The 16,672-nt window shown below is 43.2% G+C and overlaps 1 long non-coding RNA gene across 1 annotated transcript in view; it reads left to right on the plus strand.

Moving 5' to 3' along the window:
• The first annotated feature begins 1,751 nt into the window (after nt 1–1,751).
• LOC310764904 overlaps nt 1,752–16,672 on the plus strand; it is a 71,844-nt gene continuing 56,923 nt past the window's right edge. The window contains exon 1 of the long non-coding RNA XR_014549340.1: nt 1,752–1,852. This is a non-coding gene — a long non-coding RNA (uncharacterized lncRNA). The remainder of the gene's footprint in view (nt 1,853–16,672) is intronic.

Below are 16,672 nucleotides of genomic sequence, written 5' to 3' on the forward strand. Positions count from 1 at the left end.
ATCGACTGCTTATAAGATATGTTATTTGAGTGTGTAAAAAGCCATGGAATAAACGCAACAACAGTCTACTCAAAATGTCTCATACATTTGGGTCCTGAAGGGGAAGGTTGGCGGGCTTCTCAGAGGGTCCAAACCCTCAGCCAGTGCCCCACCTGACCCCTCCTTGGTGCTGGGCTTGATTGGAGAAATGAGACTGGAGGCACAATGGGTTTAGGCACAGTCTCTGGGGTGACCTGGTGGCCCTCAACAAAAGGCAACGCAAACTACATTTGTGGTTAAGTCTTTTACGTTGTTATTGTGCCTTGGGCTTCATGTTTTTGATTAAGAGATTCTAATGGGAGAAAATCTCTGCACAAAGATTTAATAGTATTTTAAGTGCCACGAGATTCTAAAAGGATTTTAAAATTTGGTTCCTCAAAATGTAGACATTTATATTAATGATCTTAACTGAAATAATTAATTCAGCTGAAAGAATTTAAATTCAGTACTTGTAATTTTGCCTCCCCCTCTGCTCCCCCTTTGTTACTTTCCACAAGGGAAATACATAACTTGTAAATCTGTAATTTAATAATATTAAAGGTTTTCTTGTGTTTGTGTTTAAAGATATATGGAAGTTTCAGAAGCTGCAAGTATGCAAGGCAGAGAATAATGTCAACAATGCCCTCTTCAAGCACGTCCATCTCAGTTCCTCAGTCCTCCATCCCATAATATTAAAAACACTGGGGGGGTGATGGACGCTAAAAAAGAGTAGTGAGTTATTCTAATTGCTAAGCATCTCTAGGATCAGCTGCCAAATGGAATCAAGCTTCCCTGGAGTGCCTCTTCTACTATAAATAATTCTTTCCTTATTGGCCAGATCTAATAAATCCTACATCCATTGCTTCACTGTGGGGAGGGCTTAAAGTCCCCTGTACAGTACTTAACAACAACACACTTGGGCTCCAACACCACCCTGGCAGGTGAACATCATCTGTGAAGACTTCCCAGTAATGGATTTTTTCTCTTTAAGGTATGGGCATTTTGGTATTATTTTAGTGGAATCTTAAGAGTCTTGGATACATATACAGCTCCACCTTCCGTAAGCAACAACTGTTTGAGGAGCAATACATATGTTGATACTGAAAGCAATCTTGAAGACTTGGGTTGCAATCCACGCACAGTTACCAGGGGCGGAGACAGGTAAGCCCCTTTGAAATGGGTGTTTCAGTGTGTTAAATGAGAACAGGTATAGCAGATTTGCATCTCTCTCTCACACACAAAATCCTGTGGCTTCTCAGTGTTTTCGGTAGACATGTTCAGCCACTGTGAGGCTTAGACACTTAACTAACTGTACTGGATGTCTCTTTTGAGTATGCTGAGATGTAAGTGGGCACTGAATAGATCAAGAATGGGGAGCCTGTGGCCTTTCAGATGTTCTTGAACTTCAATCAACCCCAGCCAGCATGGTCAGGGATGATGGGAGCTGCGTTCTAACAACATCCGGAGGGCTACAGGTATTCATCAGTGTGACAGACCAAGAGATGAACTTAAATGGAGTCTATATTGTGGCTTAATAGCACACTATTAATAGCACACTCCTTTGTGTCCCGCCTTTTCTGTGGACACTGTATTCTCCAGTCAACGATTTGGGGATACGGTGGAATTGTAGTCTAGCTTTCATACAAATGGAACTTCTTACAGTCACGTGATCTGGTTTTGTCATGAAGTTGGAGCTACCTAGCAATAAAGGCTTCCATAGTAACCAAACACACAATCAGACATGCTTGAAGCATTACATACAACCTCCCCCAACCCTGCAAAGAGATGCAACATTAAAGCATGGTTTGTCTTCCTTTGTCTTGCGACTGAAACTGTGAGTGAATGTGTTTATTACATATTGATCAGTATTTTGTAAAGTGATTGGAAATCTATTGTTGGGTGCGGGGAAAGACTGAATCTGTGGAATGTTAACTTGCCAACCCAGCTAAGATTATAAATGTGGACGTACCTCTTTACTAGGTTAACCTGACGGGGCTTAAGCTTTGATTTATTTTAACTGAGGTATAGTCAAAAGCAAGAAAATCCTGTGTTATCTAGCTTCCAAGTTCCAGTTTCATACTTCTGAGAGTGCCAAATCTAAAGGGTTAAACTTCATGTATGGCATCCGTGCCAAGCTGCAGAAATTCAGAAAAAAAACCCAGCCTGTGAAATTTGTGCTCTGTACTATGTAAAAAAAGAAAAAGAAAGAAAACCCATGAAATATATTTCATCTCTCATTTCGAAATTGCATTTGACATCTAAGTTAAATAAAATGTTCCTGAGGTCATTAAAACTCAGAAATAGTACAAGACTTAGGTTTACCATACTTTCAGAATGAATCAAGTTTCTGAACTTGTTTTAATCTCCATATAATTGCTTTTCTGTATATGCTAACCTTTAGAAAATGAGTTTAATAATTAGTCATCTCAGGCTAGTTAAAAGCAACATCCTGCCCTTAGTACAGTTTTATTTTCAACAAGAAATTGATGCCAAAGTAAATCCTTCACCGTGGATGGAAACTTAGCTGCAGGCCACACATACATTATGGATACTTCGATACCTCACAAAATCAGCTCCACAGAAATACTTTTCTCCTGCCCAATTTGTGACCTGGGGAAGCTGCTAATTGTGGAGCAATTGCCAGTCATATGTGTGGATGATTTTTTTAAAAAAAATTAAGTATATAAATAAGATGCTCTAAGATAACCCATTGTGATTGCCCACTTATTACTTATTACTAATCATACAGTTCCTTATATCTTTATTGTGGGGCAACTGTGTCTTGGTGGCCTAGGATACTGCATATCAGATGGCTTTGGGCCTGAATTGGGCAGTGGGAATCCTGGCTGTGGTTTCCATTGTCTGCCTATAGCAGGGGTAGGGAACTTCAGACTCAAAGGCCTCGCTTGCCCTGCTCTTCCTCCACATTTATCTCCCCCACCCACACCCTCAGTCCTATTAAGATTCCACCGGAGGGCATGGTGGCAATACCAGCTACAGGAAGTGGTGTTACAGCTTGGGAAGAAGAGTAAGGTCCAGTGGCAGCTTTTTGGTGCTGCTGGGCCTGAAACAAATGGATTTGGCCACTTACCTGCTTTTCCTTTCTGAAGTAAATGAATGAACAATTGCACAATGCATAGATCAGAAAATCAATTACGTATTTGAAGGAGGAAAATGCCCTGCATAGTGGCTCGTTTATGCTTTCTGCTCAACAGCCACATGGTTTCAAGATACACCCAAAGACATCATGGGGGAAGATTGTTGCTTCTGCAAAAACAAACAAACCGTTGTTCTAGAAACTGCTACTCTCCTTTTCCCCTTCTGTAACAAACAGTGAATTCCTTGATAGAATTGTCTTCTTCTGTGTGACTAGTAATGCTTCCAGGTGTGTGTTTATTATGGGAAAAGTGCTTTGGAGCCATGCAGGTTTTTTGTGGCATCCACACAACAACCTTGGCATCAAAATGCCAGTCTCAATCCCCCCCCATTTAATCTGGATTTACCCTTCCCACGGAAAACCTGACATTAAAAAAATTGTTGCCAATGACCTGTTGCAATATTAAGCTCTTGTCTGGAAGCACCCTCGGTGATCTTCTCTGATCAGGATGCAGGCTCCCTGGGTCTGTCTTTGTCAAGCTTATCTATATTAAAATCTCATCTCATTTATATCTGCCGGTTGCCATTTCACTATCTGTTTGTCCCTTCTTGTTGTTTTTATTAGCTCTCCTAGTTCATTATGTTTGGAATTCACTCTGAGCAGGGCTCATATTGCTGTCTGTTCTCAGCAGCGGTGGGGAAAAACAACGCAGAAAACAGCTGTTAGGTGCACATTGGATTGGGAAGAATCTGAAACTGAAGTGGGGTGCCTGGGAGAGATTCCAAGCTTGTCCACAGTAAAGCGGACTCTCTATGAGGTGGCATGAGTCAAAGCAGGGGCACCTGAAGTATCTGATTGATAGATAGATTTCATTTCTGCCCCACCTTTTCATCCAAGGAGCTCAAGGTTACACACATGGTTCTCCCCCATCTCATTTAATCCCCACAACAGCCCTGTGAGGTACGTTTGGCTAATAGGCAGTGACTGGCCCAAAGTGTGCTTCTTCACATGGTAATGGGTTCATTTACTTCACTTACTTCAAAATGTAGTAAGCCTACTTTGCTGTAGGATCCCTAGAACTCTGTCCCAAAGTCCTTTTCTACTGGCAACGTAAATGTGAGGCACCATAACTGAGAATGCCTTCTTGCCATTCACCACCTGTAATGGCATAAAGTCGATCACACCTGCACCCAGATCATTTAAGGGCATATATTCTGGATGGAACTGAGCATCTGTTTCTTGTCCTGGAATAGATGGCTGAACAGTCTGTAAGTTTGAGGAAACAGAAGAACACTGCTAGTTGTTGTTCATTCTTTTTTGAATTTGCCAGATTGTTTAAATAAAAAATAAATATTTGTTATCTGAGAGAGTTGTAGATGGTCCAGTTTAGTATAAAACACAGCTGCTAGGTTACAAATGGAAATTTCTGAGAATAGTCCAAGCTAGAGGTCACCAGGGCATGAATAACTGTGGCTAAACTTTCTCCGCTCAGGACTGGCTGCAACTGGTTCACCAGCCTCAAGTGTTTGTTGGAAGGTGCTGCATTCTTCGTTAGGTTACTAACAGTGTGCTGCATCTGTCAACACCTGAAGACTTTCAGCCTGATCCTTCAGAGGGAAGTATGCAACCCCATCCATAACAGGTTGAACACCCACCCACAGTCAGATGAACCACCTACCAACACTATCTCCATCTTACTTGGATTGAGCATCAGTTTAAAAAGGTAAAGGGTCCAGTCGTGATCGACTCTGGGGTTGCGACACTCATCTCGCTTTATTGGCCAAGGGAGCTGGGTCCAGCTTCCGGGTCATGTGGCCAGCATGACTAAGCCGCTTCTGGCGAACCAGAGCAGCGCACGGAAACGCCGTTCACCTTCCCGCCGGAGCGGTACCTATTTATCTACTTGCACTTTGACGTGCTTTCGAACTGCTAGGTTGGCAGGAGCAGGGACTGAGCAACGGGAGCTCACCCCATCGCGGGGATTCGAACCGCCGATCTTCTGATCGGCAAGTCCTAGGCTCTGTGGTTTAACCCTCAGTTCATAATATGATGGTTTCTTTGAAAGCAGTTTAGAAAAGCTCAACTTACTTCTAAGAATGGCCTCAGAATTTAATCTCCACTGAAGGTGAAGAAAGAAACAGCTTGATGGTTTCCAGATTTGCTCAGGTGTGTTGGTGCAGCTTCACAACACTCCTGAAAGGTAGGTTAAACTGAACGATTTTGTCTGTGGTCATACAGTGACTCTTTATGGCTGACCTAGGAATTTGAACTTGAATCTCTCATGCCCAAGTCCAAGTTTTTTGACACCATGCCACATGGCTAGTATTTAGCTTTCCAGAAGCCTTTCGTATCACCTGAAACCCGATCCTTTTAACTGAAGATGTCCGTGATTGAACCTACATACCAACTATGTCCTCTAACACTGGTACACTATTTCCCAAGCTTGCCTCTTCTTCCTCCAAATAGTCATTGTAGATTAGGGACGGGAACCTGTGGTCCCACCCTGATGGTGTGGATCATAGCTCCCAGCACCCCTAACCATTGGACATTGGCCATGCTGACTGGAGCTAATGGGAAGTGGAGTCTGATAGCACCAGGAGGGCCACAGCTTCCTTGACATACCAAGAACTCTTAAAGGCTGTCACCAGCCAGGCCTTTTTGCAAATGGAATACTGAGGTTATATACCTCTGTCCCTGAGCTCCCTGCCCCAGGCAGAAATAGGAGAAATCACCCCACACTCCTCTCTTGTAAGATAAGATGTGCGTGTCATGCAGCGAGGGTGGTAGTAGGTTCAGGGCAGAGAAAGAGAAAACCTATTTGCACAACACAGAATAAATTTCTGTAATTCACCACTACAAGATGTGGCAGGAGTCGTTTGCTTAGGGATTAGTCAAGGTAATAGAGGGCCTTTCAATGGCTGTTAGCCATTCTAATTAAATGGAGCCCCCATATTCGGGGAGAAACACCAGTTCCTGGCAGGGCAGAGAAATCAAAAGGGCCTAATGCCTTCAAGCCCTGTTTGCAGGTTTCCTAGCTGACTTGTGGCTAGGCACCATGGGAAATGGAGTTTCTGTGCGCTCTGGCACTCATCACGGTGTCCCATTGTGCCAGAAGCAGTTTAGTCATGCTGGCCACATGACCCAGAAAGCTGTCTGTGGAGAAACGCTGGCTCCCTCGGCCTGAAGCGAGATGAGCGCTGCACCCCAAAGTTGCCTTTGACTGGATTTAACCATCCAAGAGTCCTTTACCTTTACCTTTTACCTCACACACTGTGGGAAAAGGATGCTGGTCTAGATGAACATTTGCTCTGATCTGGCAGTGCCCCCAACAGTCCAGCAGTTTATCTATGGCTTATTGCTGTTGGTTTGTTAAGTATAATTGTTTAATTGACACTGAAATGGGAATGCCTGTGTATTGCTGAAAAGATCTAACATGGAAGATTCCATTGAAGTATACCAAGCTAAATTAAGAGCAAAAAGGGCTCTCTGAGCTGCCTTGATGGGTTGATAATTAACTGTTATTGCTCTGATGTGGTGTTTTAACCTTAGATCACATGAGAGGTATTGAATTTGCCATCTTGGAAGGGTGGTAGCTGGAGTTCTTTGTTCTCAGACTCTGTGAGAGTAAAGATGTAAATGACTCTCCAGCAGGATGCAGGTTTTAGGGAGAGACAGACCTCTGCTTCTAGGTCTTTTGGAATTATTTCATATTTTGTAGGATGCTGATGCACTACCTTGGACTGGCATATGTCTTATGGAGCTATTTGGATGTATCATTTGATGTTTCTGTTCTGCTTTGAAGAAAGTTCTGCAAGTAAAGTTTTGAACAATCTAATGGGTCTGGACAATGCTTCATTTCAAAAGGAGTTGCTTCAAACTGCATAATATTAATATCTGCAATAGGGTATGCACAGACTTAACAAGTGTTAGATTTAGGAATCTGGGAAGCTGCTTTACACCAGCTGGAGATGGCAAGGATTGAACCTTGGATCTTCTGCATGCAACACAAGTGTTCTGCCACTAAGCTGCAGTCTACCCGTTTAGTGTATTACTGTGCTTTGTTAGGTTACTGATCAAATATCCTAGTGCTGGACTGCATAGTTTGTGTTCCAAGTCCACTTTCATAGCCTGCCCCTAGGATCTCATATCTTCCATCTGCATGAGCAACTAGGGTGAGGACAGGCACTGGCGGAGGAAGAGGAGTGCAGGGGGAGCACCCCGCCCCCAGCAGTGTGATCCTGGCAGGTGCTATCATGGCTGCCCCCTGTGCTGGGCGCCCGGCCCCCAAGACGTGCGCCAACCCCACCCCCGCCTGCTCCTTTCCCCCTGGTGCTGGAGCATGAAGCTCTGCCACTGAGGACAGGTATTCACTAGCATTGGTGTGATGACAGCTTAGCAATTTAAATCCATGTGCCACCCATCGCTGTGCTTCTCTATTCAGAAGTTAGTGCCACTGTGTTCAGTGGTGCTTACTCCCAAGTAGGGATGGGAAAGAAATGGGATTCAATTCACGTGCAAAGTTGAATCTACCTTGTTCACACTCCCCCAAAACAACACACAAACCAAAACACCACCATCCTTCAAAATTCATACTTCTCCAACCAAGTAATGTGCACAAGAATTACTTTACTAGGGTCAAGCATGCATGTAAACACATATAGTGGTGAAAACAACTCAGAAAAAAAATTGCATTAATTTAGGGGGAAATGCGTTGCAAAAATGTGCATATTGGACAAAAGTCTTCATGTTTTAATGATGACTTAAATGAAGATTTTTATGAGGACTTAAAAAAATCTAAAGCTGATGTAGAAATGTGGAGAACCAAAGTTAAAACCAGAAAAATAAGAAATGGAAAGAAGCAGAAATGGTGGGCAGATTTTCTGATCCTTAATGCCAAGTAAGTGTGCAGACTATTGTAGGCCTGGTATAGGTAATTTAACTTTTTTTTTAAGATGATAAACCCAAGCTATTAAACTGCACCAATATATATAATACAATGCAATGTACCAGTTAATATTTCTGTGGCATGCTGCGTTTTCCCATCTATCTCTTCTCCCTCCCACCACCCCCATCAATTTGACCAATACTGAATTGTGTTATCTATTTGTTCCTGGCTCATAGAAAGTGGATTGGTGTGGGGTGGAAGCCCAAATACATGCAAATACACTTGAATAATGTATGACCTCTTTCAGTATAAGTACTTCAGAATCTTTTGCTTGTTTCTCACAGATCTTGAGTTGCAAAGAAAAGGTAAAACAACAACAACACAAAAAAACAAAGTAACTGGGGTAAGTTCATAAATAAGACATTTTCAAAAATAAGTGTGATGCTCTATAGAGCATACATGACTTTTTTAAAAAAACAACACAACACTATGTGAAGATACAAAATGAAAAACATAAAAGTTACTCCGGAAAACTCTTCTGTCACTTCAACTTGCAAAATAGGGATTCACTTCTAAATTAATTAAGAGTCGGAAAGCCTGAGCAAATTTATTTTAGGATAATCCAGTCCAGATCCTGAGATAACTCCAGTGCTTTTTCAGGCTGTGTATAGATAACCAAATATGCAGATGATTCTTCAGCTGGTGATTTGCAACCCAAAATCTGAAAGAGGTCACACCACCAGCATCACAATCCTTGCTGGGTTTTTTTCAATTTGCATTTTTCCCCCCAGAGGAGAAATGATGGCTGTTGCAGCATGTAGCTCCAGAGATACATCTGCGTACCTCCTGCAGTGCGTTAGAGTGTGCTGAGGTGCATCACTCAAATTGCACATTGTATGCAGCAGCTGATGATGGAAGCCATCCCAGAGTTGTGTTCCAAGTAATGTCACACACGGCCCCTGCTTCAATCTCCACACTGCTGCCAGCACAGACTACAGCAAGCTGTCCCAGAAGCGTGCCTCAGGATCCCCTGTATTGTCACACAGGATGCTGAAGGAGACCTGTCACATTCTGTGTAACTTCCGCATTGGCTAGAGGGCAAGAGAAGGAAAGCAGTTAAATATATCTTCAAAGCCCTACACTGTTTTGCCTCCCTTATCTGAAAACACTTATTGTGCTGGTCCCGGGGGGGTTACCGTGAGGCATGGTCAAAGTCCGGTCCTGGTCCGAGGGTCTGGAGACTGTCCACCAAGGGGGGGCAGCGGGGTCCAAAGCAAGAAGCCGGGCGTGGTGGGGAACTCCAGAAAAAACAGGTCTGGGTGCTGGCAGCAACAGGTTTCCAACGTCGTTGCTCCCGCAACCTGGGACCGGGCTGACTGGCCTTTATCTTTGCTGAGGCCAGGGGCAGTCCCGGCCCACAGGTGACCCGCCTCTCCTGCCCTTAAGGCGAGCACTCCTCCTGAGAGAACCCAGTTCCCTCTGCCTCTCTGCCCTGAGCCTCTGCAGCTCAGGAGAGGCTGGAGGGTTACTAGACCCAGGGGGAGGCTCACCTTCCCCTGACAGGGGTGGGAGAGGTGCACCTGTAGGCAATGGTCCTCAATCACCTCCGGAGCCAGAGTGGATTCATCTGGTGTCTGCTCCTGAGGATCTGGCACAGGTGCAGGCGCTTCAGATTCAAGGCCCTGCCCCGGCTCAGCCTGCCCTGGAGGCGGGGACTCCTGTGCAGGCTGGTATTCCTCCGGTTCAGCCTCTGAATCAGATTCCCAGGCCATCACACTTATATTCAGATACATCCCTGACCATGACCCTTACTTCTCTCACTCCACTACCTTCAGCCATCATAAGGCCTGTTGCTCCCTCAAAATATTCCACCTTTTCTGCCTCACTACTCCATGCACATGGAATTGCCTCCCAGAAGACCTGCATGGTGCCACCTATCACACCTCCTTCATCAGTAGTGGAATCTGGCAACATGAAGAGAGTTCAACTGCCTAAAACATAATGGCTTTGGGGCAAGATGTTGATTCCTCCACTCACAAGTCACTTAACCCCATCAGAGTTCGCAGGTGCTGACAGCTTCTCGGTCCCTTGATGCAGAAAGCGGCTTTTTCAGGGCATCATAGTTGAATCCCCTGTTCACTCTTTTTTCCAGAATGAATTTGATAGTCAAGATTTATGGCTGGCTATCATAAATCAACACATAATTATCTCCATCGGCAGCCTGCTGGCAAAAGATGTTCAGTCCACCATGTTCCTCCTCCAGAAGTTCACAAACACTGCCATTCTCAGTGGTGGCATTGACTAAAGAGAAACAAATTATTTCTGGCCTACTCAATTGCACTTCTAAGATAAACTATTTAAAAAATAAATAAATTCTGGAGAGGCAGAACACACCTTATTCATGGTGTGTGAGGAGGGCACTGGGTTGGGGAAGGTTGTTATAAAGCAGGCTTCCTCAACCTTGGCCATTCTGATGTTTTTGGCCTACAACTCCCATGACCCCTGGCTAGCAGGACCAGTGGTCAGGGATGATGGGAATTGTAGTCCCAAAAGAGCTGGAGGGCCACGTTTGGCCATCACTGTGTTTCTGTAGGGAAAATCATAGTCACAGAACTGTAGAGCTGAAAGGGACCACAAGGGTCATCTAGTCTAACTCCCTGTAAAATGGGTGGCCCTACACATTCCTTTTCTTATAGATCAGGCATCCCCAAACTCGGCCCTCTAGATGTTTTGGGACTACAGCTCCCATCATCCCTAGCTAACAGGACCAGTGGTCAGGGATGATGGGAGTTGTAGTCCCAAAACATCTGGAGGGCCGAGTTTGGGGATGCCTGTTATAGATGGTCTACATCAGTGCTTCCCACACTTGGGTCTCCAGTTGTTTTGGGACTACAACTCCCATCATCCCTAGTTTGCAGGACCAGTGGTCAGGAATGATGGGAACTGTAGTCCAAAAACAGCTGGAAACCCAAGTTTGGAAATCTGCATGGTTCAACATGTGAACACAGGTTTAGTTGGAAATGTACTACATATCCATTCCTATAGTAACGCCACAATTTTCAAAGAAAAGCATTAAAAATTACTCTGGGCATGAACCTAGGAATGCAGGAAGCTGTCTTAGCTCAGTATTGTCCACACTGACTGGAAGAGGCTCTCCTGGGTTTCAGGCAGGGAACTCTCTTGGCCTTTCCTGGAGAGGCCAGGGATTAAACCTGGCAAATTCTGCATGCAAAGCCCGATGCTCAACCCCTGAGTTATAGCCCTTCCCCATGAAATAATTTTGTCGTGTGTGTGTTTGCTTATCCCAGGTGCAAAACACTGAGAAAAATAGAAGAATACATAGAAGGAAAATTCCAGCAAGTGTAGTTTCTTCCGTTGCTAAATGCCATGATAGGAAAACTACACAACTGCTAGGGTTGCCATATTTTGAAGAGCAAGAAAGAGGACACATTTGCCGACTTCTACTTTTAACTATGGATCGCTATGACGACTTTCATTTTACATACCCATGAAAAAGAGGACATATGGCAACCTTCCAACTGCCAGAATATTCTTCCCTACGTAATATGTGTGTTTACTTGTAAGTAAGTTTCACCAAACTGTCTTAAAAGGGAGTTATCCTCCCACAAGCAAATGTGCCCATAGGATTGCAGCCTTAAAAGGTAAATGGGTTACCTCAGGGTTTGAATCTTGAAATTCTAACTTATTTGGAAGCTGTGTTCCATCAGAACTGGTGAGATTTCAACATAAATATATTCAGGACTGGAATAAAAGGCTTCTTAAACAGGGAGCAAAAACATGCAAACAAAATCTACTATCTACTGGGATAGATTTAAAATGCATTAACTGTGGCACAGTTAACTCAAATATCTTTTTTAAGAAGAGGAGGGAATGCAATAAGGATTCTTAATATTTTTGGAAACAATAAGATACCGCATGATAGGCAAGCTAAACTTCCCTCCCCCCTAACAACCAGCCATGGTTCCAGTGAACAAAAAAATCAAGTTAGAAAATGTATTTACTAAAAAAATATATATCTATTTTCCTGCAAAATATTGTAAGAATAATGAGTGCATATTCCCTTTTGATGTGTATGGCACATGCTCCTTTAAGGAGAAATTCTGTATTTCAGAGATAGTGTGCATATCGTGAAATGAAATGGTTGTTATGGCAACAACTCTCAAAAGCAACTACTTAAATGAGAAATATGTTCTATACAGCCATAGAAAAATGAAAACATGAAAACAGAGACAGGGAGAATGGCCAAACAGAAGCAGTATGAGATGGTGAGAGCATTGCTGATTTACAGGCACATAGAAACGCAGAAGAAAGCTATTTATTTTCCTTCTTTTTGAAGCCAAAGTTTAAAGCTGCATCTGTTTTGGGGTACTTTAATAAGTTTTTTTTTAATTAATGTTTTCCCTTCGGTAATTAAAAATACCCCCCAAACCCCATATCATATTAAACTAACTTTATTGCTACAATGACTCAACATTAAAGATAAATAAATGACCCTGTGATAACAACTTTGATCCGTTTGGACACTGCACCATATTCATGGAGCAATGGCAATGGATGTGGCCAGAGTCTCTGCATTCCAAAAACCTCAGCCTTGTGGGACAAAAACCTCAGCCTTGGCTGGTAGCAGTGGGGCTTTTGAAAGTGTCACAGCTATGGCTGCATCTACAGCCGGACAGGGCAGAAGGGGGCAAGGGGCAAGGTGGGAAATGCCTCTCCTGTGCTAGCTCTCAATCACAGCTGGTGAGGGGAGAGTTAACCCTTCCTTCCCCACCTATGGCATCTGCCCCAAATACACTCCCTGTGTTGCAATTAGTCTTATTTCAAGGGTTAATTGCATTTAAAGGGACCCCTGACCTTTAGGTCCAGTCGTGACCGACTCTGGGGTTGCGGCGCTCATCTCGCTTTACTGGCCGAGGGAGCCAGTGGCCAGCATGACCAAGCTGCTTCTGGCGAACCAGAGCAGCGCACGGAAACGCCGTTTACCTTCCCGCTGGAGCGGTCCCTATTTATCTACTTGCACTTTGATGTGCTTTCGAACTGCTAGGTTGGCAGGAGCAGGGACCGAGCAACGGCAGCTCACCCCATCACGGGGATTCGAACTGCCGACCTTCTGATCGGCAAGTCCTAGGCTCTGTGGTTTAACCCACAGCGCCACCCGGGGGGGCACGCTTTCTTTTGGCTCTGTTGATTCAGTAGATCCTACTGCATATCTGCTTTAGGTCGAGCACATTCTTGTTTGGGAGTTTCAATCTTGGCTTAAGACCACGTTTAACCTGCCTGCTCTTTGTCTATAGGGCACAATGTCCAAACACTTTCTTAAAATGCGGTAAGGCTTTGCAGGGTCTTTCTCCTCTCGTCTCCCGCAGTGCATTTATTTCTGAAAGCAGGAACAAAACCTTTGGTGGAAACCTTGTATATTTATTCTGCCTTGGTTACGTGAGTAAAAGCACAAACAGTTTTTAATTTTGACTTGTATAAGCCTGCAGTGAGAAAATTTGAGAAGCCCTGCTGTAAGGTTGGTGCAGTGATTATATTTTCCAGGTTAGTGGCTAGAGACTGATGCAATGAAAATGCACTCTACCAAATGCACTCTTCTTCACATTTCCTCATCGCTGCCCTAGTTTTATTCGGAAGCCTAAAAGCAGACACGTTATTCTGAAACTCTCATTTAAATCTCTCCTTAAAATCTGCTAATACTATGCCCTCTCTTGGGCTGTCAGGCCGTCAACTTTTCCATCTTGCTAGCTGCTGAATAACCTGTTTTGCTACTCTTTTTCAAAAACTCCCCACCCCTCTTTTCACTCTTGATATGTTTGTTCTAAATCATAAACACACTTAACTGGTAGACACAGGGACAGCTGCTGCTGCTGCACTCAAGTCCTGCTTTTGGGCTTCCTGTGAGCATTTAGTTAGCCAACATGAGAAAAAAAATGCTGGACTTGATCTAGCAGAGCTTTTCTGATGCTCTAATGATAAGTGAATATGCTATTCAGTTTCTTATTTTTCCAATATTCACTTCACCATATTTTTTCTTCAGTTTGGGATTTTTTTAAAAAAAGCCCAAATAAAAATCTGTCATTATTTTAGTACACATTTCCCTGAAGATACCCATTTTTGCATGCAATTTCATTTAACACACATTTTTGCAAGCACTTTCCCCAAACAGAATGCATTTTCACCAACATATTAATTTTCATAACAACCCCCTACAATATACACATTTTTGTACACAATCTAGGCTTGCCATATTTCAAAAAGTAAAAACCAGGAGACCCTGAAAGTTGTTGAGCTTTTTGACTTGTCTAAGATCCAGGACAAAGTGCTACCTTTCAGAAATCCCGCCTGGACATCAATTCTGCCTTTGAAATCCCAATATCGTCTGGGAAAATCCGGACATATGGTAGCCTTATATTTACTGGAAAATTGCATTGCAAAATTCAGAGAACGGTGAACTTTAAAGATAACTGTGATTTGGTTTGCATATCATCACAGAAAAGTGCAAATTGGGCAGGTTTGCATTAAAATGTGAACCAAACTGAATGGCTACCCCATCCCCAACTAGGGATTGTTTTGTATAACTGTATAACTGTATGATCTGCATTTATCTCCGATTTCTGCTCCCCCTTCACATTTAAGCACACACACAACTACATATTTTTAAAACACATTTTCTTTCAAAATGCACATTTTAAATTCTTGATATATTTTTAAAACTCAGAACTATGCCCCAAATCCAGGAAATTCAAAACCTGGTGACTAACTTAAGTTCCATTCTTCACATTAGTCTAGGAGGTGAGTCAACATGCCCTAGTTTTCCATGACTGTTCCAGTGGAACATTGGGCAATGTTGGGCAGTTGATCAAGACCCAGTGGGTGTTTGAAGCCAGCGCAATCTCCAACCCAGGAAATGTGGATTAAGATATGCTTGGAGGGCCTCTCTATTGGTTCTGCTAAATGACCACCTGTACAGGCTCCTTCCTCAAGAGACATCTATAGCAGTCATTCTACCAGGCTGTAGGAGAGAGAGAGGAGGTTGCAGGACATCTCCATCAGCTTTGCTGAAATAATAATAATAATAATAATAATAATAATAATAATAATAATAATTTATTATTTGTACCCCGCCCATCTGGCTGGGTTTCCCCAGCCACTCTGGGTGGCTTCCAACAAAGACAAAAAATACACTAAAACAAAAAATACACTAAAGACTAGCTACACGAGGCTTCCCCCTCAGGAGGGTGGCTCACAAAAGGAAAATACAAAATGAGAATACATAATAAAACAAAAACAAATCAATAACTTAGGGAATTTAGGGAAGTTTTTAATGTCTGATGCTGTATTGTTTTTAATATTCAGTTGGAAGCCGCCCAGAGTGGCTGGGGAAACCCAGCCAGATGGGCGGGGTAAAAATAATAATAATAATAATAATAATAATAATAATAATAATAATAATAATAATAATAAATAATAATAATAATTACTCCTCACTCCCACAAACACATTTAAAAAGCCATAGAATGTTAATCACCTGGTTTAAGTGAAATGTTTTTGCCTGGCGTCTGAAGATAAAGAATAGAGGCACCAGGCGAGCCTCACTAGCGAGAGATTCCACAAATAGGGAGCCACCGCAGAAAAGGCCCATTCTCCTGTTGCCACCCTCCAGACCTCTTGTGGAGGAGGCATGCAACGAAGGGCGTCAGATGATGATTGCAGGGTCCAGGGTGGTCCATATGGGGAGAGGTGGGAGAGAGATTCAACTGCAAGGTCTCACTATTACCTTTGCTGAAACACCAGGAACTTTAGCCTGCTCTCCAAATTGTTTCATTCTTAGTGTTCACTACAAGATCTCTGTAACTAAGCAATACAGCCAGAGCTTGCTTCTTCCCTACACCCTGCCAGTTCCTTTTGTTTCATTGTGACTTTTCTATTGAGAACCTGAGCACAGGGAATGCCTTACTGATATCTGTAAGCTGCTTGGGAAGCCTTTTCAGCTAAAGTGTGGGATTCATCATCATCACCATTGATTGCAGAAGTGAGCAAGCAGTGGATACTTTTTGGAGAAGGGTAGTTCCTCATAGCTGGGCAAGGAGGAAGAGAAAGCACAATGCAGGTTTTTTGTCTGGTTAGGGACAGCCCTACCATTCCACCACGGTGCCTAAATATGTAGCCGTGCAGCAGCTGTAGATGCACGACATCATCTTTGAGAGGCAGAAAAAGCCCTTGCAGAATATTCCTAAGCCTTTCACTGGCAGAGATGAGTGGGATGGGAATAAACTGCACTCCCAGCCAGAATGCTGCTGCAGATGTGAACATTCTCCTTCCTCTTTGTGTACAGCACCTTCCTAGCTTTGAGTTTCTTAGCAGACACAGACAACCGATAACTAGATCAGGATTTTGACTTGTGGGTGTGACAGGTAAAGAGAAGGATTTATCAATCTAACCCAAATAGGAGACAGCACTCTGGAATCCTCCTAAGTCACTTATGTATATGTCCAACAAGGCAAAGAACAGAGTTGTTAAATGAAAACTTGCCCCGATAAATCTTTTGTGGGGCTTTACAAACCTTCTGATCGGATTTGTAACTCTAGACGAAGATCTGTATATTTGCTGCAAGATTTGGAGGATTTAAAAATCCATCTCTTGACTTGTGA

Source organism: Podarcis filfolensis, assembly GCF_964270895.1.
Source record: "Podarcis filfolensis genome assembly, chromosome: 6".
Taxonomy (NCBI): Eukaryota; Metazoa; Chordata; class Lepidosauria; order Squamata; family Lacertidae; genus Podarcis; species Podarcis filfolensis.